Here is a 23068-nt window from a genome sequence, read left to right as displayed (position 1 = left end):
AGGCAAACACTCACGTCAAGTTTCCCTGTAGCTCTAGAGCAGGACAGCAGGAGCTCCCACCCATGCTATGGAAGCACCGTGTTTCCTTAGAGAAAACTCCTTTTCTTTCGAGAGGGCTGCCTACAGTGACCAGAAGCCAGGTAAAAACAGTGTTATTTAGGATTCTTCAGGGAAGCATGTTTAGAGATTTAACATGGGAAAGCAAGGCTTGTGCCATCAGGTCTCCTTCTCGGGTTAACATGCAGCCGAAACCCTTCTGATTTCTAACAAGTCAATAGAGACTCTAGCCACACCCTGGTCCCTTGCTGAATCAACTTTTCTTCACAGGGTTTTCTGCATGTATCGAACTCCCTCATTCTTGGAACGCTCTATGTAACCCTTCGGGCCTAAACCTAGTCTAAAGTCCTGCAGTGTAACAGGAGAAACTTTGCTTAGATTCCAGTAGGAATGCAAGCCTCCTTTCTCCTGTAGGTATGGGGTCCTTGGGTAAGAGTTCCTAGAAGAAGGCGAAGCAGATTGTGTTTCTTAGTGTAGCTCCAATGAGAGCAATGAGGCAGACTTCAATGGCATGTATGTCGTGAGAGGACAGAATCCCTGGAGCTGTTGAAGAGCTGAGTCCACCTAGCTTTCTAAGGAAGGGTGCAGCGAGTTGCCTTAAACTCTGAATACATAGTGTGACTGGGAAAGGCTTCTAGGTCGGGATGTTTCTTAGAAGGGTAAAGGAGACTGCTGGTACTCACTGTAGTTGTACGAAAAAGGGTGCCTACACTAGGGTGCCTAGTGTCTGGTAGAGTGAAGAAACGTTCAAGTAAAGCAGAACTTCCAATCCGACATAATGGAAAATGCTAAGCGCTTTCGCTTCAGCAGGGCTTTTCAGGCCTTAGCTTGAGGCAAGGACTCACGTCAAGTTACCCTGTATCTCTAGAGCATGACAGGAGGAACTCCCACCCATGCTATGGAAGCACCGTGTTTCCTTAGAGAAACTACTTTTCTTTCCAGAGGGCTGCCCACAGTGAATCGAGGCCAGTCAAAACAGTGTTATTTAGGTATCTCAGGCTGGCGTGGCTAGAGATTTAAAATGGGAACGCAAGGCTTAGGCATTCAAGTCTTCTTTTCCGGTGAACATGCACCCGGACACCTTCTTATATCTAAGAAGTCCAAAGAGACTCTAGCTACACCCTGGTCCCTTGCTGAATCAACTTTTCTTCACAGAGTGTTCTGCATATATGGAACTCCCTCATCCTTGGAACGTTCTATGTATGCTATAGGGCCGAAGCCTATTCTAAAGTCCTGCAGTGTAAAAGGAAAAACTGTGCTTTGGTTCCAGTAGGAATGCAAGCCTCCTTTCTCCTGTAGGTACGGGGTCATTGGTTAAGAGTTCCTAGAGGTAGGCGAAGCAGATTGTGTATCTTAGTGAAGCTCCACAGAGGGCAATGAGGCAGACTTCCATGGCATGTAGGACGTGAGAGAACAGAATCCCTGGAGCTGTTGAAGAGCTGAGTCCACCTAGCTTCCTAAGGAAGGGTGCAGCGAGTTGCCCTACACTCTGATTACATAGAGTGACTGGGAAAGGCTTCTAGGTCTGGATGTTTCTTAGAAGAGCAAAGAAGACTGCTGGTACTCACTGTATTTCTACGAAAAAGGGTGCCTACACGAGGGTGCCTTGTGTCTGGTAAGTGAAGAAACATTCAAGTAAAGCAGAACTTGGAATACGACATAATGGAAACTGCTAAGCGCTTTCGCTTCCGCAAGGCTTTTCAGGCCTTAGCTTGAGGCAAACACTCACGTCAAGTTTCCCTGTAGCTCTAGAGCAGGACAGCAGGAGCTCCCACCCATGCTATGGAAGCACCGTGTTTCCTTAGAGAAAACTCCTTTTCTTTCGAGAGGGCTGCCTACAGTGACCAGAAGCCAGGTAAAAACAGTGTTATTTAGGATTCTTCAGGGAAGCATGTTTAGAGATTTAACATGGGAAAGCAAGGCTTGTGCCATCAGGTCTCCTTCTCGGGTTAACATGCAGCCGAAACCCTTCTGATTTCTAACAAGTCAATAGAGACTCTAGCCAAACCCTGGTCCCTTGCTGAATCAACTTTTCTTCACAGGGTTTTCTGCATGTATCGAACTCCCTCATTCTTGGAACGCTCTATGTAACCCTTCGGGCCTAAACCTAGTCTAAAGTCCTGCAGTGTAACAGGAGAAACTTTGCTTAGATTCCAGTAGGAATGCAAGCCTCCTTTCTCCTGTAGGTATGGGGTCCTTGGGTAAGAGTTCCTAGAAGAAGGCGAAGCAGATTGTGTTTCTTAGTGTAGCTCCAATGAGAGCAATGAGGCAGACTTCAATGGCATGTATGTCGTGAGAGGACAGAATCCCTGGAGCTGTTGAAGAGCTGAGTCCACCTAGCTTTCTAAGGAAGGGTGCAGCGAGTTGCCTTAAACTCTGAATACATAGTGTGACTGGGAAAGGCTTCTAGGTCGGGATGTTTCTTAGAAGGGTAAAGGAGACTGCTGGTACTCACTGTAGTTGTACGAAAAAGGGTGCCTACACTAGGGTGCCTAGTGTCTGGTAGAGTGAAGAAACGTTCAAGTAAAGCAGAACTTCCAATCCGACATAATGGAAAATGCTAAGCGCTTTCGCTTCAGCAGGGCTTTTCAGGCCTTAGCTTGAGGCAAGGACTCACGTCAAGTTACCCTGTATCTCTAGAGCATGACAGGAGGAACTCCCACCCATGCTATGGAAGCACCGTGTTTCCTTAGAGAAACTACTTTTCTTTCCAGAGGGCTGCCCACAGTGAATCGAGGCCAGTCAAAACAGTGTTATTTAGGTATCTCAGGCTGGCGTGGCTAGAGATTTAAAATGGGAACGCAAGGCTTAGGCATTCAAGTCTTCTTTTCCGGTGAACATGCACCCGGACACCTTCTTATATCTAAGAAGTCCAAAGAGACTCTAGCTACACCCTGGTCCCTTGCTGAATCAACTTTTCTTCACAGAGTGTTCTGCATATATGGAACTCCCTCATCCTTGGAACGTTCTATGTATGCTATAGGGCCGAAGCCTATTCTAAAGTCCTGCAGTGTAAAAGGAAAAACTGCGCTTTGGTTCCAGTAGGAATGCAAGCCTCCTTTCTCCTGTAGGTATGGGGTCATTGGGTACGAGTTCCTAGAGGTAGGCGAAGCAGATTGTGTATCTTAGTGAAGCTCCACAGAGGGCAATGAGGCAGACTTCCATGGCATGTAGGACGTGAGAGAACAGAATCCCTGGAGCTGTTGAAGAGCTGAGTCCACCTAGCTTCCTAAGGAAGGGTGCAGCGAGTTGCCCTACACTCTGATTACATAGAGTGACTGGGAAAGGCTTCTAGGTCTGGATGTTTCTTAGAAGAGCAAAAAAGACTGCTGGTACTCACTGTATTTCTACGAAAAAGGGTGCCTACACGAGGGTGCCTTGTGTCTGGTAAGTGAAGAAACATTCAAGTAAAGCAGAACTTGGAATACGACATAATGGAAACTGCTAAGCGCTTTCGCTTCCGCAAGGCTTTTCAGGCCTTAGCTTGAGGCAAACACTCACGTCAAGTTTCCCTGTAGCTCTAGAGCAGGACAGCAGGAGCTCCCACCCATGCTATGGAAGCACCGTGTTTCCTTAGAGAAAACTCCTTTTCTTTCGAGAGGGCTGCCTACAGTGACCAGAAGCCAGGTAAAAACAGTGTTATTTAGGATTCTTCAGGGAAGCATGTTTAGAGATTTAACATGGGAAAGCAAGGCTTGTGCCATCAGGTCTCCTTCTCGGGTTAACATGCAGCCGAAACCCTTCTGATTTCTAACAAGTCAATAGAGACTCTAGCCAAACCCTGGTCCCTTGCTGAATCAACTTTTCTTCACAGGGTTTTCTGCATGTATCGAACTCCCTCATTCTTGGAACGCTCTATGTAACCCTTCGGGCCTAAACCTAGTCTAAAGTCCTGCAGTGTAACAGGAGAAACTTTGCTTAGATTCCAGTAGGAATGCAAGCCTCCTTTCTCCTGTAGGTATGGGGTCCTTGGGTAAGAGTTCCTAGAAGAAGGCGAAGCAGATTGTGTTTCTTAGTGTAGCTCCAATGAGAGCAATGAGGCAGACTTCAATGGCATGTATGTCGTGAGAGGACAGAATCCCTGGAGCTGTTGAAGAGCTGAGTCCACCTAGCTTTCTAAGGAAGGGTGCAGCGAGTTGCCTTAAACTCTGAATACATAGTGTGACTGGGAAAGGCTTCTAGGTCGGGATGTTTCTTAGAAGGGTAAAGGAGACTGCTGGTACTCACTGTAGTTGTACGAAAAAGGGTGCCTACACTAGGGTGCCTAGTGTCTGGTAGAGTGAAGAAACGTTCAAGTAAAGCAGAACTTCCAATCCGACATAATGGAAAATGCTAAGCGCTTTCGCTTCAGCAGGGCTTTTCAGGCCTTAGCTTGAGGCAAGGACTCACGTCAAGTTACCCTGTATCTCTAGAGCATGACAGGAGGAACTCCCACCCATGCTATGGAAGCACCGTGTTTCCTTAGAGAAACTACTTTTCTTTCCAGAGGGCTGCCCACAGTGAATCGAGGCCAGTCAAAACAGTGTTATTTAGGTATCTCAGGCTGGCGTGGCTAGAGATTTAAAATGGGAACGCAAGGCTTAGGCATTCAAGTCTTCTTTTCCGGTGAACATGCACCCGGACACCTTCTTATATCTAAGAAGTCCAAAGAGACTCTAGCTACACCCTGGTCCCTTGCTGAATCAACTTTTCTTCACAGAGTGTTCTGCATATATGGAACTCCCTCATCCTTGGAACGTTCTATGTATGCTATAGGGCCGAAGCCTATTCTAAAGTCCTGCAGTGTAAAAGGAAAAACTGCGCTTTGGTTCCAGTAGGAATGCAAGCCTCCTTTCTCCTGTAGGTATGGGGTCATTGGGTACGAGTTCCTAGAGGTAGGCGAAGCAGATTGTGTATCTTAGTGAAGCTCCACAGAGGGCAATGAGGCAGACTTCCATGGCATGTAGGACGTGAGAGAACAGAATCCCTTGAGCTGTTGAAGAGCTGAGTCCACCTAGCTTCCTAAGGAAGGGTGCAGCGAGTTGCCCTACACTCTGATTACATAGAGTGACTGGGAAAGGCTTCTAGGTCTGGATGTTTCTTAGAAGAGCAAAGAAGACTGCTGGTACTCACTGTATTTCTACGAAAAAGGGTGCCTACACGAGGGTGCCTTGTGTCTGGTAAGTGAAGAAACATTCAAGTAAAGCAGAACTTGGAATACGACATAATGGAAACTGCTAAGCGCTTTCGCTTCCGCAAGGCTTTTCAGGCCTTAGCTTGAGGCAAACACTCACGTCAAGTTTCCCTGTAGCTCTAAAGCAGGACAGCAGGAGCTCCCACCCATGCTATGGAAGCACCGTGTTTCCTTAGAGAAAACTCCTTTTCTTTCGAGAGGGCTGCCTACAGTGACCAGAAGCCAGGTAAAAACAGTGTTATTTAGGATTCTTCAGGGAAGCATGTTTAGAGATTTAACATGGGAAAGCAAGGCTTGTGCCATCAGGTCTCCTTCTCGGGTTAACATGCAGCCGAAACCCTTCTGATTTCTAACAAGTCAATAGAGACTCTAGCCAAACCCTGGTCCCTTGCTGAATCAACTTTTCTTCACAGGGTTTTCTGCATGTATCGAACTCCCTCATTCTTGGAACGCTCTATGTAACCCTTCGGGCCTAAACCTAGTCTAAAGTCCTGCAGTGTAACAGGAAAAACTTTGCTTAGATTCCAGTAGGAATGCAAGCCTCCTTTCGCCTGTAGGTATGGGGTCCTTGGGTAAGAGTTCCTAGAAGAAGGCGAAGCAGATTGTGTTTCTTAGTGTAGCTCCAATGAGAGCAATGAGGCAGACTTCCATGGCATGTATGTCGTGAGAGAACAGAATCCCTGGAGCTGTTGAAGAGCTGAGTCCACCTAGCTTTCTAAGGAAGGGTGCAGCGAGTTGCCTTAAACTCTGAATACATAGTGTGACTGGGAAAGGCTTCTAGGTCGGGATGTTTCTTAGAAGGGTAAAGGAGACTGCTGGTACTCACTGTAGTTGTACGAAAAAGGGTGCCTACACTAGGGTGCCTAGTGTCTGGTAGAGTGAAGAAACGTTCAAGTAAAGCAGAACTTCCAATCCGACATAATGGAAAATGCTAAGCGCTTTCGCTTCAGCAGGGCTTTTCAGGCCTTAGCTTGAGGCAAGGACTCACGTCAAGTTACCCTGTAGCTCTAGAGCATGACAGGAGGAACTCCCACCCATGCTATGGAAGCACCGTGTTTCCTTAGAGAAACTCCTTTTCTTTCCAGAGGGCTGCCCACAGTGAATCGAGGCCAGTCAAAACAGTGTTATTTAGGTATCTCAGGCTGGCGTGGCTAGAGATTTAAAATGGGAACGCAAGGCTTAGGCCTTCAAGTCTTCTTTTCCGGTGAACATGCACCCGGACACCTTCTTATATCTAAGAAGTCCAAAGAGACTCTAGATACACCCTGGTCCCTTGCTGAATCAACTTTTCTTCACAGAGTGTTCTGCATATATGGAACTCCCTCATCCTTGGAACGTTCTATGTATGCTATAGGGCCGAAGCCTATTCTAAAGTCCTGCAGTGTAAAAGGAAAAACTGTGCTTTGGTTCCAGTAGGAATGCAAGCCTCCTTTCTCCTCTAGGTATGGGGTCATTGGGTAAGAGTTCCTAGAGGTAGGCGAAGCAGATTGTGTATCTTAGTGAAGCTCCACAGAGGGCAATGAGGCAGACTTCCATGGCATGTAGGACGTGAGAGAACAGAATCCCTGGAGCTGTTGAAGAGCTGAGTCCACCTAGCTTCCTAAGGAAGGGTGCAGCGAGTTGCCCTACACTCTGATTACATAGAGTGACTGGGAAAGGCTTCTAGGTCTGGATGTTTCTTAGAAGAGCAAAAAAGACTGCTGGTACTCACTGTATTTCTACGAAAAAGGGTGCCTACACGAGGGTGCCTTGTGTCTGGTAAGTGAAGAAACATTCAAGTAAAGCAGAACTTGGAATACGACATAATGGAAACTGCTAAGCGCTTTCGCTTCCGCAAGGCTTTTCAGGCCTTAGCTTGAGGCAAACACTCACGTCAAGTTTCCCTGTAGCTCTAGAGCAGGACAGCAGGAGCTCCCACCCATGCTATGGAAGCACCGTGTTTCCTTAGAGAAAACTCCTTTTCTTTCGAGAGGGCTGCCTACAGTGACCAGAAGCCAGGTAAAAACAGTGTTATTTAGGATTCTTCAGGGAAGCATGTTTAGAGATTTAACATGGGAAAGCAAGGCTTGTGCCATCAGGTCTCCTTCTCGGGTTAACATGCAGCCGAAACCCTTCTGATTTCTAACAAGTCAATAGAGACTCTAGCCACACCCTGGTCCCTTGCTGAATCAACTTTTCTTCACAGGGTTTTCTGCATGTATCGAACTCCCTCATTCTTGGAACGCTCTATGTAACCCTTCGGGCCTAAACCTAGTCTAAAGTCCTGCAGTGTAACAGGAGAAACTTTGCTTAGATTCCAGTAGGAATGCAAGCCTCCTTTCTCCTGTAGGTATGGGGTCCTTGGGTAAGAGTTCCTAGAAGAAGGCGAAGCAGATTGTGTTTCTTAGTGTAGCTCCAATGAGAGCAATGAGGCAGACTTCAATGGCATGTATGTCGTGAGAGGACAGAATCCCTGGAGCTGTTGAAGAGCTGAGTCCACCTAGCTTTCTAAGGAAGGGTGCAGCGAGTTGCCTTAAACTCTGAATACATAGTGTGACTGGGAAAGGCTTCTAGGTCGGGATGTTTCTTAGAAGGGTAAAGGAGACTGCTGGTACTCACTGTAGTTGTACGAAAAAGGGTGCCTACACTAGGGTGCCTAGTGTCTGGTAGAGTGAAGAAACGTTCAAGTAAAGCAGAACTTCCAATCCGACATAATGGAAAATGCTAAGCGCTTTCGCTTCAGCAGGGCTTTTCAGGCCTTAGCTTGAGGCAAGGACTCACGTCAAGTTACCCTGTATCTCTAGAGCATGACAGGAGGAACTCCCACCCATGCTATGGAAGCACCGTGTTTCCTTAGAGAAACTACTTTTCTTTCCAGAGGGCTGCCCACAGTGAATCGAGGCCAGTCAAAACAGTGTTATTTAGGTATCTCAGGCTGGCGTGGCTAGAGATTTAAAATGGGAACGCAAGGCTTAGGCATTCAAGTCTTCTTTTCCGGTGAACATGCACCCGGACACCTTCTTATATCTAAGAAGTCCAAAGAGACTCTAGCTACACCCTGGTCCCTTGCTGAATCAACTTTTCTTCACAGAGTGTTCTGCATATATGGAACTCCCTCATCCTTGGAACGTTCTATGTATGCTATAGGGCCGAAGCCTATTCTAAAGTCCTGCAGTGTAAAAGGAAAAACTGTGCTTTGGTTCCAGTAGGAATGCAAGCCTCCTTTCTCCTGTAGGTACGGGGTCATTGGTTAAGAGTTCCTAGAGGTAGGCGAAGCAGATTGTGTATCTTAGTGAAGCTCCACAGAGGGCAATGAGGCAGACTTCCATGGCATGTAGGACGTGAGAGAACAGAATCCCTGGAGCTGTTGAAGAGCTGAGTCCACCTAGCTTCCTAAGGAAGGGTGCAGCGAGTTGCCCTACACTCTGATTACATAGAGTGACTGGGAAAGGCTTCTAGGTCTGGATGTTTCTTAGAAGAGCAAAGAAGACTGCTGGTACTCACTGTATTTCTACGAAAAAGGGTGCCTACACGAGGGTGCCTTGTGTCTGGTAAGTGAAGAAACATTCAAGTAAAGCAGAACTTGGAATACGACATAATGGAAACTGCTAAGCGCTTTCGCTTCCGCAAGGCTTTTCAGGCCTTAGCTTGAGGCAAACACTCACGTCAAGTTTCCCTGTAGCTCTAGAGCAGGACAGCAGGAGCTCCCACCCATGCTATGGAAGCACCGTGTTTCCTTAGAGAACACTCCTTTTCTTTCGAGAGGGCTGCCTACAGTGACCAGAAGCCAGGTAAAAACAGTGTTATTTAGGATTCTTCAGGGAAGCATGTTTAGAGATTTAACATGGGAAAGCAAGGCTTGTGCCATCAGGTCTCCTTCTCGGGTTAACATGCAGCCGAAACCCTTCTGATTTCTAACAAGTCAATAGAGACTCTAGCCAAACCCTGGTCCCTTGCTGAATCAACTTTTCTTCACAGGGTTTTCTGCATGTATCGAACTCCCTCATTCTTGGAACGCTCTATGTAACCCTTCGGGCCTAAACCTAGTCTAAAGTCCTGCAGTGTAACAGGAGAAACTTTGCTTAGATTCCAGTAGGAATGCAAGCCTCCTTTCTCCTGTAGGTATGGGGTCCTTGGGTAAGAGTTCCTAGAAGAAGGCGAAGCAGATTGTGTTTCTTAGTGTAGCTCCAATGAGAGCAATGAGGCAGACTTCAATGGCATGTATGTCGTGAGAGAACAGAATCCCTGGAGCTGTTGAAGAGCTGAGTCCACCTAGCTTTCTAAGGAAGGGTGCAGCGAGTTGCCTTAAACTCTGAATACATAGCGTGACTGGGAAAGGCTTCTAGGTCGGGATGTTTCTTAGAAGGGTAAAGGAGACTGCTGGTACTCACTGTAGTTGTACGAAAAAGGGTGCCTACACTAGGGTGCCTAGTGTCTGGTAGAGTGAAGAAACGTTCAAGTAAAGCAGAACTTCCAATCCGACATAATGGAAAATGCTAAGCACTTTCGCTTCAGCAGGGCTTTTCAGGCCTTAGCTTGAGGCAAGGACTCACGTCAAGTTACCCTGTAGCTCTAGAGCATGACAGGAGGAACTCCCACCCATGCTATGGAAGCACCGTGTTTCCTTAGAGAAACTCCTTTTCTTTCCAGAGGGCTGCCCACAGTGAATCGAGGCCAGTCAAAACAGTGTTATTTAGGTATCTCAGGCTGGCGTGGCTAGAGATTTAAAATGGGAACGCAAGGCTTAGGCCTTCAAGTCTTCTTTTCCGGTGAACATGCACCCGGACACCTTCTTATATCTAAGAAGTCCAAAGAGACTCTAGCTACACCCTGGTCCCTTGCTGAATCAACTTTTCTTCACAGAGTGTTCTGCATATATGGAACTCCCTCATCCTTGGAACGTTCTATGTATGCTATAGGGCCGAAGCCTATTCTAAAGTCCTGCAGTGTAAAAGGAAAAACTGTGCTTTGGTTCCAGTAGGAATGCAAGCCTCCTTTCTCCTCTAGGTATGGGGTCATTGGGTAAGAGTTCCTAGAGGTAGGCGAAGCAGATTGTGTATCTTAGTGAAGCTCCACAGAGGGCAATGAGGCAGACTTCCATGGCATGTAGGACGTGAGAGAACAGAATCCCTGGAGCTGTTGAAGAGCTGAGTCCACCTAGCTTCCTAAGGAAGGGTGCAGCGAGTTGCCCTACACTCTGATTACATAGAGTGACTGGGAAAGGCTTCTAGGTCTGGATGTTTCTTAGAAGAGCAAAAAAGACTGCTGGTACTCACTGTATTTCTACGAAAAAGGGTGCCTACACGAGGGTGCCTTGTGTCTGGTAAGTGAAGAAACATTCAAGTAAAGCAGAACTTGGAATACGACATAATGGAAACTGCTAAGCGCTTTCGCTTCCGCAAGGCTTTTCAGGCCTTAGCTTGAGGCAAACACTCACGTCAAGTTTCCCTGTAGCTCTAGAGCAGGACAGCAGGAGCTCCCACCCATGCTATGGAAGCACCGTGTTTCCTTAGAGAAAACTCCTTTTCTTTCGAGAGGGCTGCCTACAGTGACCAGAAGCCAGGTAAAAACAGTGTTATTTAGGATTCTTCAGGGAAGCATGTTTAGAGATTTAACATGGGAAAGCAAGGCTTGTGCCATCAGGTCTCCTTCTCGGGTTAACATGCAGCCGAAACCCTTCTGATTTCTAACAAGTCAATAGAGACTCTAGCCAAACCCTGGTCCCTTGCTGAATCAACTTTTCTTCACAGGGTTTTCTGCATGTATCGAACTCCCTCATTCTTGGAACGCTCTATGTAACCCTTCGGGCCTAAACCTAGTCTAAAGTCCTGCAGTGTAACAGGAGAAACTTTGCTTAGATTCCAGTAGGAATGCAAGCCTCCTTTCTCCTGTAGGTATGGGGTCCTTGGGTAAGAGTTCCTAGAAGAAGGCGAAGCAGATTGTGTTTCTTAGTGTAGCTCCAATGAGAGCAATGAGGCAGACTTCAATGGCATGTATGTCGTGAGAGGACAGAATCCCTGGAGCTGTTGAAGAGCTGAGTCCACCTAGCTTTCTAAGGAAGGGTGCAGCGAGTTGCCTTAAACTCTGAATACATAGTGTGACTGGGAAAGGCTTCTAGGTCGGGATGTTTCTTAGAAGGGTAAAGGAGACTGCTGGTACTCACTGTAGTTGTACGAAAAAGGGTGCCTACACTAGGGTGCCTAGTGTCTGGTAGAGTGAAGAAACGTTCAAGTAAAGCAGAACTTCCAATCCGACATAATGGAAAATGCTAAGCGCTTTCGCTTCAGCAGGGCTTTTCAGGCCTTAGCTTGAGGCAAGGACTCACGTCAAGTTACCCTGTAGCTCTAGAGCATGACAGGAGGAACTCCCACCCATGCTATGGAAGCACCGTGTTTCCTTAGAGAAACTCCTTTTCTTTCCAGAGGGCTGCCCACAGTGAATCGAGGCCAGTCAAAACAGTGTTATTTAGGTATCTCAGGCTGGCGTGGCTAGAGATTTAAAATGGGAACGCAAGGCTTAGGCATTCAAGTCTTCTTTTCCGGTGAACATGCACCCGGACACCTTCTTATATCTAAGAAGTCCAAAGAGACTCTAGCTACACCCTGGTCCCTTGCTGAATCAACTTTTCTTCACAGAGTGTTCTGCATATATGGAACTCCCTCATCCTTGGAACGTTCTATGTATGCTATAGGGCCGAAGCCTATTCTAAAGTCCTGCAGTGTAAAAGGAAAAACTGTGCTTTGGTTCCAGTAGGAATGCAAGCCTCCTTTCTCCTGTAGGTACGGGGTCATTGGTTAAGAGTTCCTAGAGGTAGGCGAAGCAGATTGTGTATCTTAGTGAAGCTCCACAGAGGGCAATGAGGCAGACTTCCATGGCATGTAGGACGTGAGAGAACAGAATCCCTGGAGCTGTTGAAGAGCTGAGTCCACCTAGCTTCCTAAGGAAGGGTGCAGCGAGTTGCCCTACACTCTGATTACATAGAGTGACTGGGAAAGGCTTCTAGGTCTGGATGTTTCTTAGAAGAGCAAAGAAGACTGCTGGTACTCACTGTATTTCTACGAAAAAGGGTGCCTACACGAGGGTGCCTTGTGTCTGGTAAGTGAAGAAACATTCAAGTAAAGCAGAACTTGGAATACGACATAATGGAAACTGCTAAGCGCTTTCGCTTCCGCAAGGCTTTTCAGGCCTTAGCTTGAGGCAAACACTCACGTCAAGTTTCCCTGTAGCTCTAGAGCAGGACAGCAGGAGCTCCCACCCATGCTATGGAAGCACCGTGTTTCCTTAGAGAAAACTCCTTTTCTTTCGAGAGGGCTGCCTACAGTGACCAGAAGCCAGGTAAAAACAGTGTTATTTAGGATTCTTCAGGGAAGCATGTTTAGAGATTTAACATGGGAAAGCAAGGCTTGTGCCATCAGGTCTCCTTCTCGGGTTAACATGCAGCCGAAACCCTTCTGATTTCTAACAAGTCAATAGAGACTCTAGCCAAACCCTGGTCCCTTGCTGAATCAACTTTTCTTCACAGGGTTTTCTGCATGTATCGAACTCCCTCATTCTTGGAACGCTCTATGTAACCCTTCGGGCCTAAACCTAGTCTAAAGTCCTGCAGTGTAACAGGAGAAACTTTGCTTAGATTCCAGTAGGAATGCAAGCCTCCTTTCTCCTGTAGGTATGGGGTCCTTGGGTAAGAGTTCCTAGAAGAAGGCGAAGCAGATTGTGTTTCTTAGTGTAGCTCCAATGAGAGCAATGAGGCAGACTTCAATGGCATGTATGTCGTGAGAGAACAGAATCCCTGGAGCTGTTGAAGAGCTGAGTCCACCTAGCTTTCTAAGGAAGGGTGCAGCGAGTTGCCTTAAACTCTGAATACATAGTGTGACTGGGAAAGGCTTCTAGGTCGGGATGTTTCTTAGAAGGGTAAAGGAGACTGCTGGTACTCACTGTAGTTGTACGAAAAAGGGTGCCTACACTAGGGTGCCTAGTGTCTGGTAGAGTGAAGAAACGTTCAAGTAAAGCAGAACTTCCAATCCGACATAATGGAAAATGCTAAGCGCTTTCGCTTCAGCAGGGCTTTTCAGGCCTTAGCTTGAGGCAAGGACTCACGTCAAGTTACCCTGTAGCTCTAGAGCATGACAGGAGGAACTCCCACCCATGCTATGGAAGCACCGTGTTTCCTTAGAGAAACTCCTTTTCTTTCCAGAGGGCTGCCCACAGTGAATCGAGGCCAGTCAAAACAGTGTTATTTAGGTATCTCAGGCTGGCGTGGCTAGAGATTTAAAATGGGAACGCAAGGCTTAGGCCTTCAAGTCTTCTTTTCCGGTGAACATGCACCCGGACACCTTCTTATATCTAAGAAGTCCAAAGAGACTCTAGCTACACCCTGGTCCCTTGCTGAATCAACTTTTCTTCACAGAGTGTTCTGCATATATGGAACTCCCTCATCCTTGGAACGTTCTATGTATGCTATAGGGCCGAAGCCTATTCTAAAGTCCTGCAGTGTAAAAGGAAAAACTGTGCTTTGGTTCCAGTAGGAATGCAAGCCTCCTTTCTCCTCTAGGTATGGGGTCATTGGGTAAGAGTTCCTAGAGGTAGGCGAAGCAGATTGTGTATCTTAGTGAAGCTCCACAGAGGGCAATGAGGCAGACTTCCATGGCATGTAGGACGTGAGAGAACAGAATCCCTGGAGCTGTTGAAGAGCTGAGTCCACCTAGCTTCCTAAGGAAGGGTGCAGCGAGTTGCCCTACACTCTGGTTACATAGAGTGACTGGGAAAGGCTTCTAGGTCTGGATGTTTCTTAGAAGAGCAAAAAAGACTGCTGGTACTCACTGTATTTCTACGAAAAAGGGTGCCTACACGAGGGTGCCTTGTGTCTGGTAAGTGAAGAAACATTCAAGTAAAGCAGAACTTGGAATACGACATAATGGAAACTGCTAAGCGCTTTCGCTTCCGCAAGGCTTTTCAGGCCTTAGCTTGAGGCAAACACTCACGTCAAGTTTCCCTGTAGCTCTAGAGCAGGACAGCAGGAGCTCCCACCCATGCTATGGAAGCACCGTGTTTCCTTAGAGAAAACTCCTTTTCTTTCGAGAGGGCTGCCTACAGTGACCAGAAGCCAGGTAAAAACAGTGTTATTTAGGATTCTTCAGGGAAGCATGTTTAGAGATTTAACATGGGAAAGCAAGGCTTGTGCCATCAGGTCTCCTTCTCGGGTTAACATGCAGCCGAAACCCTTCTGATTTCTAACAAGTCAATAGAGACTCTAGCCAAACCCTGGTCCCTTGCTGAATCAACTTTTCTTCACAGGGTTTTCTGCATGTATCGAACTCCCTCATTCTTGGAACGCTCTATGTAACCCTTCGGGCCTAAACCTAGTCTAAAGTCCTGCAGTGTAACAGGAAAAACTTTGCTTAGATTCCAGTAGGAATGCAAGCCTCCTTTCTCCTGTAGGTATGGGGTCCTTGGGTAAGAGTTCCTAGAAGAAGGCGAAGCAGATTGTGTTTCTTAGTGTAGCTCCAATGAGAGCAATGAGGCAGACTTCAATGGCATGTATGTCGTGAGAGGACAGAATCCCTGGAGCTGTTGAAGAGCTGAGTCCACCTAGCTTTCTAAGGAAGGGTGCAGCGAGTTGCCTTAAACTCTGAATACATAGTGTGACTGGGAAAGGCTTCTAGGTCGGGATGTTTCTTAGAAGGGTAAAGGAGACTGCTGGTACTCACTGTAGTTGTACGAAAAAGGGTGCCTACACTAGGGTGCCTAGTGTCTGGTAGAGTGAAGAAACGTTCAAGTAAAGCAGAACTTCCAATCCGACATAATGGAAAATGCTAAGCGCTTTCGCTTCAGCAGGGCTTTTCAGGCCTTAGCTTGAGGCAAGGACTCACGTCAAGTTACCCTGTAGCTCTAGAGCATGACAGGAGGAACTCCCACCCATGCTATGGAAGCACCGTGTTTCCTTAGAGAAACTCCTTTTCTTTCCAGAGGGCTGCCCACAGTGAATCGAGGCCAGTCAAAACAGTGTTATTTAGGTATCTCAGGCTGGCGTGGCTAGAGATTTAAAATGGGAACGCAAGGCTTAGGCCTTCAAGTCTTCTTTTCCGGTGAACATGCACCCGGACACCTTCTTATATCTAAGAAGTCCAAAGAGACTCTAGCTACACCCTGGTCCCTTGCTGAATCAACTTTTCTTCACAGAGTGTTCTGCATATATGGAACTCCCTCATCCTTGGAACGTTCTATGTATGCTATAGGGCCGAAGCCTATTCTAAAGTCCTGCAGTGTAAAAGGAAAAACTGTGCTTTGGTTCCAGTAGGAATGCAAGCCTCCTTTCTCCTCTAGGTATGGGGTCATTGGGTAAGAGTTCCTAGAGGTAGGCGAAGCAGATTGTGTATCTTAGTGAAGCTCCACAGAGGGCAATGAGGCAGACTTCCATGGCATGTAGGACGTGAGAGAACAGAATCCCTGGAGCTGTTGAAGAGCTGAGTCCACCTAGCTTCCTAAGGAAGGGTGCAGCGAGTTGCCCTACACTCTGGTTACATAGAGTGACTGGGAAAGGCTTCTAGGTCTGGATGTTTCTTAGAAGAGCAAAAAAGACTGCTGGTACTCACTGTATTTCTACGAAAAAGGGTGCCTACACGAGGGTGCCTTGTGTCTGGTAAGTGAAGAAACATTCAAGTAAAGCAGAACTTGGAATACGACATAATGGAAACTGCTAAGCGCTTTCGCTTCCGCAAGGCTTTTCAGGCCTTAGCTTGAGGCAAACACTCACGTCAAGTTTCCCTGTAGCTCTAGAGCAGGACAGCAGGAGCTCCCACCCATGCTATGGAAGCACCGTGTTTCCTTAGAGAAAACTCCTTTTCTTTCGAGAGGGCTGCCTACAGTGACCAGAAGCCAGGTAAAAACAGTGTTATTTAGGATTCTTCAGGGAAGCATGTTTAGAGATTTAACATGGGAAAGCAAGGCTTGTGCCATCAGGTCTCCTTCTCGGGTTAACATGCAGCCGAAACCCTTCTGATTTCTAACAAGTCAATAGAGACTCTAGCCAAACCCTGGTCCCTTGCTGAATCAACTTTTCTTCACAGGGTTTTCTGCATGTATCGAACTCCCTCATTCTTGGAACGCTCTATGTAACCCTTCGGGCCTAAACCTAGTCTAAAGTCCTGCAGTGTAACAGGAAAAACTTTGCTTAGATTCCAGTAGGAATGCAAGCCTCCTTTCTCCTGTAGGTATGGGGTCCTTGGGTAAGAGTTCCTAGAAGAAGGCGAAGCAGATTGTGTTTCTTAGTGTAGCTCCAATGAGAGCAATGAGGCAGACTTCAATGGCATGTATGTCGTGAGAGGACAGAATCCCTGGAGCTGTTGAAGAGCTGAGTCCACCTAGCTTTCTAAGGAAGGGTGCAGCGAGTTGCCTTAAACTCTGAATACATAGTGTGACTGGGAAAGGCTTCTAGGTCGGGATGTTTCTTAGAAGGGTAAAGGAGACTGCTGGTACTCACTGTAGTTGTACGAAAAAGGGTGCCTACACTAGGGTGCCTAGTGTCTGGTAGAGTGAAGAAACGTTCAAGTAAAGCAGAACTTCCAATCCGACATAATGGAAAATGCTAAGCGCTTTCGCTTCAGCAGGGCTTTTCAGGCCTTAGCTTGAGGCAAGGACTCACGTCAAGTTACCCTGTAGCTCTAGAGCATGACAGGAGGAACTCCCACCCATGCTATGGAAGCACCGTGTTTCCTTAGAGAAACTCCTTTTCTTTCCAGAGGGCTGCCCACAGTGAATCGAGGCCAGTCAAAACAGTGTTATTTAGGTATCTCAGGCTGGCGTGGCTAGAGATTTAAAATGGGAACGCAAGGCTTAGGCATTCAAGTCTTCTTTTCCGGTGAACATGCACCCGGACACCTTCTTATATCTAAGAAGTCCAAAGAGACTCTAGCTACACCCTGGTCCCTTGCTGAATCAACTTTTCTTCACAGAGTGTTCTGCATATATGGAACTCCCTCATCCTTGGAACGTTCTATGTATGCTATAGGGCCGAAGCCTATTCTAAAGTCCTGCAGTGTAAAAGGAAAAACTGTGCTTTGGTTCCAGTAGGAATGCAAGCCTCCTTTCTCCTGTAGGTACGGGGTCATTGGTTAAGAGTTCCTAGAGGTAGGCGAAGCAGATTGTGTATCTTAGTGAAGCTCCACAGAGGGCAATGAGGCAGACTTCCATGGCATGTAGGACGTGAGAGAACAGAATCCCTGGAGCTGTTGAAGAGCTGAGTCCACCTAGCTTCCTAAGGAAGGGTGCAGCGAGTTGCCCTACACTCTGATTACATAGAGTGACTGGGAAAGGCTTCTAGGTCTGGATGTTTCTTAGAAGAGCAAAGAAGACTGCTGGTACTCACTGTATTTCTACGAAAAAGGGTGCCTACACGAGGGTGCCTTGTGTCTGGTAAGTGAAGAAACATTCAAGTAAAGCAGAACTTGGAATACGACATAATGGAAACTGCTAAGCGCTTTCGCTTCCGCAAGGCTTTTCAGGCCTTAGCTTGAGGCAAACACTCACGTCAAGTTTCCCTGTAGCTCTAGAGCAGGACAGCAGGAGCTCCCACCCATGCTATGGAAGCACCGTGTTTCCTTAGAGAAAACTCCTTTTCTTTCCAGAGGGCTGCCTACAGTGACCAGAAGCCAGGTAAAAACAGTGTTATTTAGGATTCTTCAGGGAAGCATGTTTAGAGATTTAACATGGGAAAGCAAGGCTTGTGCCATCAGGTCTCCTTCTCGGGTTAACATGCAGCCGAAACCCTTCTGATTTCTAACAAGTCAATAGAGACTCTAGCCAAACCCTGGTCCCTTGCTGAATCAACTTTTCTTCACAGGGTTTTCTGCATGTATCGAACTCCCTCATTCTTGGAACGCTCTATGTAACCCTTCGGGCCTAAACCTAGTCTAAAGTCCTGCAGTGTAACAGGAGAAACTTTGCTTAGATTCCAGTAGGAATGCAAGCCTCCTTTCTCCTGTAGGTATGGGGTCCTTGGGTAAGAGTTCCTAGAAGAAGGCGAAGCAGATTGTGTTTCTTAGTGTAGCTCCAATGAGAGCAATGAGGCAGACTTCAATGGCATGTATGTCGTGAGAGGACAGAATCCCTGGAGCTGTTGAAGAGCTGAGTCCACCTAGCTTTCTAAGGAAGGGTGCAGCGAGTTGCCTTAAACTCTGAATACATAGTGTGACTGGGAAAGGCTTCTAGGTCGGGATGTTTCTTAGAAGGGTAAAGGAGACTGCTGGTACTCACTGTAGTTGTACGAAAAAGGGTGCCTACACTAGGGTGCCTAGTGTCTGGTAGAGTGAAGAAACGTTCAAGTAAAGCAGAACTTCCAATCCGACATAATGGAAAATGCTAAGCGCTTTCGCTTCAGCAGGGCTTTTCAGGCCTTAGCTTGAGGCAAGGACTCACGTCAAGTTACCCTGTAGCTCTAGAGCATGACAGGAGGAACTCCCACCCATACTATGGAAGCACCGTGTTTCCTTAGAGAAACTCCTTTTCTTTCCAGAGGGCTGCCCACAGTGAATCGAGGCCAGTCAAAACAGTGTTATTTAGGTATCTCAGGCTGGCGTGGCTAGAGATTTAAAATGGGAACGCAAGGCTTAGGCATTCAAGTCTTCTTTTCCGGTGAACATGCACCCGGACACCTTCTTATATCTAAGAAGTCCAAAGAGACTCTAGCTACACCCTGGTCCCTTGCTGAATCAACTTTTCTTCACAGAGTGTTCTGCATATATGGAACTCCCTCATCCTTGGAACGTTCTATGTATGCTATAGGGCCGAAGCCTATTCTAAAGTCCTGCAGTGTAAAAGGAAAAACTGTGCTTTGGTTCCAGTAGTAATGCAAGCCTCCTTTCTCCTGTAGGTACGGGGTCATTGGGTAAGAGTTCCTAGAGGTAGGCGAAGCAGATTGTGTATCTTAGTGAAGCTCCACAGAGGGCAATGAGGCAGACTTCCATGGCATGTAGGACGTGAGAGAACAGAATCCCTGGAGCTGTTGAAGAGCTGAGTCCACCTAGCTTCCTAAGGAAGGGTGCAGCGAGTTGCCCTACACTCTGATTACATAGAGTGACTGGGAAAGGCTTCTAGGTCTGGATGTTTCTTAGAAGAGCAAAGAAGACTGCTGGTACTCACTGTATTTCTACGAAAAAGGTTGCCTACACGAGGGTGCCTTGTGTCTGGTAAGTGAAGAAACATTCAAGTAAAGCAGAACTTCCAATACGACATAATGGAAACTGCTAAGCGCTTTCGCTTCCGCAAGGCTTTTCAGGCCTTAGCTTGAGGCAAACACTCACGTCAAGTTTCCCTGTAGCTCTAGAGCAGGACAGCAGGAGCTCCCACCCATGCTATGGAAGCACCGTGTTTCCTTAGAGAAAACTCCTTTTCTTTCGAGAGGGCTGCCTACAGTGACCAGAAGCCAGGTAAAAACAGTGTTATTTAGGATTCTTCAGGGAAGCATGTTTAGAGATTTAACATGGGAAAGCAAGGCTTGTGCCATCAGGTCTCCTTCTCGGGTTAACATGCAGCCGAAACCCTTCTGATTTCTAACAAGTCAATAGAGACTCTAGCCAAACCCTGGTCCCTTGCTGAATCAACTTTTCTTCACAGGGTTTTCTGCATGTATCGAACTCCCTCATTCTTGGAACGCTCTATGTAACCCTTCGGGCCTAAACCTAGTCTAAAGTCCTGCAGTGTAACAGGAGAAACTTTGCTTAGATTCCAGTAGGAATGCAAGCCTCCTTTCTCCTGTAGGTATGGGGTCCTTGGGTAAGAGTTCCTAGAAGAAGGCGAAGCAGATTGTGTTTCTTAGTGTAGCTCCAATGAGAGCAATGAGGCAGACTTCAATGGCATGTATGTCGTGAGAGAACAGAATCCCTGGAGCTGTTGAAGAGCTGAGTCCACCTAGCTTTCTAAGGAAGGGTGCAGCGAGTTGCCTTAAACTCTGAATACATAGTGTGACTGGGAAAGCCTTCTAGGTCGGGATGTTTCTTAGAAGGGTAAAGGAGACTGCTGGTACTCACTGTAGTTGTACGAAAAAGGGTGCCTACACTAGGGTGCCTAGTGTCTGGTAGAGTGAAGAAACGTTCAAGTAAAGCAGAACTTCCAATCCGACATAATGGAAAATGCTAAGCGCTTTCGCTTCAGCAGGGCTTTTCAGGCCTTAGCTTGAGGCAAGGACTCACGTCAAGTTACCCTGTAGCTCTAGAGCATGACAGGAGGAACTCCCACCCATGCTATGGAAGCACCGTGTTTCCTTAGAGAAACTCCTTTTCTTTCCAGAGGGCTGCCCACAGTGAATCGAGGCCAGTCAAAACAGTGTTATTTAGGTATCTCAGGCTGGCGTGGCTAGAGATTTAAAATGGGAACGCAAGGCTTAGGCATTCAAGTCTTCTTTTCCGGTGAACATGCACCCGGACACCTTCTTATATCTAAGAAGTCCAAAGAGACTCTAGCTACACCCTGGTCCCTTGCTGAATCAACTTTTCTTCACAGAGTGTTCTGCATGTATGGAACTCCCTCATCCTTGGAACGTTCTATGTATGCTATAGGGCCGAAGCCTATTCTAAAGTCCTGCAGTGTAAAAGGAAAAACTGTGCTTTGGTTCCAGTAGGAATGCAAGCCTCCTTTCTCCTGTAGGTATGGGGTCATTGGGTAAGAGTTCCTAGAGGTAGGCGAAGCAGATTGTGTATCTTAGTGAAGCTCCACAGAGGGCAATGAGGCAGACTTCCATGGCATGTAGGACGTGAGAGAACAGAATCCCTGGAGCTGTTGAAGAGCTGAGTCCACCTAGCTTCCTAAGGAAGGGTGCAGCGAGTTGCCCTACACTCTGATTACATAGAGTGACTGGGAAAGGCGTCTAGGTCTGGATGTTTCTTAGAAGAGCAAAGAAGACTGCTGGTACTCACTGTATTTCTACGAAAAAGGGTGCCTACACGAGGGTGCCTTGTGTCTGGTAAGAGAAGAAACATTCAAGTAAAGCAGAACTTGGAATACGACATAATGGAAACTGCTAAGCGCTTTCGCTTCCGCAAGGCTTTTCAGGCCTTAGCTTGAGGCAAACACTCACGTCAAGTTTCCCTGTAGCTCTAGAGCAGGACAGCAGGAGCTCCCACCCATGCTATGGAAGCACCGTGTTTCCTTAGAGAAAACTCCTTTTCTTTCGAGAGGGCTGCCTACAGTGACCAGAAGCCAGGTAAAAACAGTGTTATTTAGGATTCTTCAGGGAAGCATGTTTAGAGATTTAACATGGGAAAGCAAGGCTTGTGCCATCAGGTCTCCTTCTCGGGTTAACATGCAGCCGAAACCCTTCTGATTTCTAACAAGTCAATAGAGACTCTAGCCAAACCCTGGTCCCTTGCTGAATCAACTTTTCTTCACAGGGTTTTCTGCATGTATCGAACTCCCTCATTCTTGGAACGCTCTATGTAACCCTTCGGGCCTAAACCTATTCTAAAGTCCTGCAGTATAACAGGAAAAACTTTGCTTAGATTCCAGTAGGAATGCAAGCCTCCTTCCTCCTGTAGGTATGGGGTCCTTGGGTAAGAGTTCCTAGAAGAAGGCGAAGCAGATTGTGTTTCTTAGTGTAGCTCCAATGAGAGCAATGAGGCAGACTTCAATGGCATGTATGTCGTGAGAGAACAGAATCCCTGGAGCTGTTGAAGAGCTGAGTCCACCTAGCTTTCTAAGGAAGGGTGCAGCGAGTTGCCTTAAACTCTGAATACATAGTGTGACTGGGAAAGGCTTCTAGGTCGGGATGTTTCTTAGAAGGGTAAAGGAGACTGCTGGTACTCACTGTAGTTGTACGAAAAAGGGTGCCTACACTAGGGTGCCTAGTGTCTGGTAGAGTGAAGAAACGTTCAAGTAAAGCAGAACTTCCAATCCGACATAATGGAAAATGCTAAGCGCTTTCGCTTCAGCAGGGCTTTTCAGGCCTTAGCTTGAGGCAAGCACTCACGTCAAGTTACCCTGTAGCTCTAGAGCATGACAGGAGGAACTCCCACCCATGCTATGGAAGCACCGTGTTTCCTTAGAGAAACTCCTTTTCTTTCCAGAGGGCTGCCCACAGTGAATCGAGGCCAGTCAAAACAGTGTTATTTAGGTATCTCAGGCTGGCGTGGCTAGAGATTTAAAATGGGAATGCAAGGCTTAGGCATTCAAGTCTTCTTTTCCGGTGAACATGCACCCGGACACCTTCTTATATCTAAGAAGTCCAAAGAGACTCTAGCTACACCCTGGTCCCTTGCTGAATCAACTTTTCTTCACAGAGTGTTCTGCATATATGGAACTCCCTCATCCTTGGAACGTTCTATGTATGCTATAGGGCCGAAGCCTATTCTAAAGTCCTGCAGTGTAAAAGGAAAAACTGTGCTTTGGTTCCAGTAGGAATGCAAGCCTCCTTTCTCCTGTAGGTATGGGGTCATTGGGTAAGAGTTCCTAGAGGTAGGCGAAGCAGATTGTGTATCTTAGTGAAGCTCCACAGAGGGCAATGAGGCAGACTTCCATGGCATGTAGGACGTGAGAGAACAGAATCCCTGGAGCTGTTGAAGAGCTGAGTCCACCTAGCTTCCTAAGGAAGGGTGCAGCGAGTTGCCCTACACTCTGATTACATAGAGTGACTGGGAAAGGCTTCTAGGTCTGGATGTTTCTTAGAAGAGCAAAAAAGACTGCTGGTACTCACTGTATTTCTACGAAAAAGGGTGCCTACACGAGGGTGCCTTGTGTCTGGTAAGTGAAGAAACATTCAAGTAAAGCAGAACTTGGAATACGACATAATGGAAACTGCTAAGCGCTTTCGCTTCCGCAAGGCTTTTCAGGCCTTAGCTTGAGGCAAACACTCACGTCAAGTTTCCCTGTAGC

This window comes from Balaenoptera physalus (assembly GCF_965194825.1).
Source record: "Balaenoptera physalus genome assembly, chromosome: 21".
In the NCBI taxonomy this organism is placed as follows: Eukaryota; Metazoa; Chordata; class Mammalia; order Artiodactyla; family Balaenopteridae; genus Balaenoptera; species Balaenoptera physalus.
Note: the sequence above shows the minus strand (reverse complement) of the source record.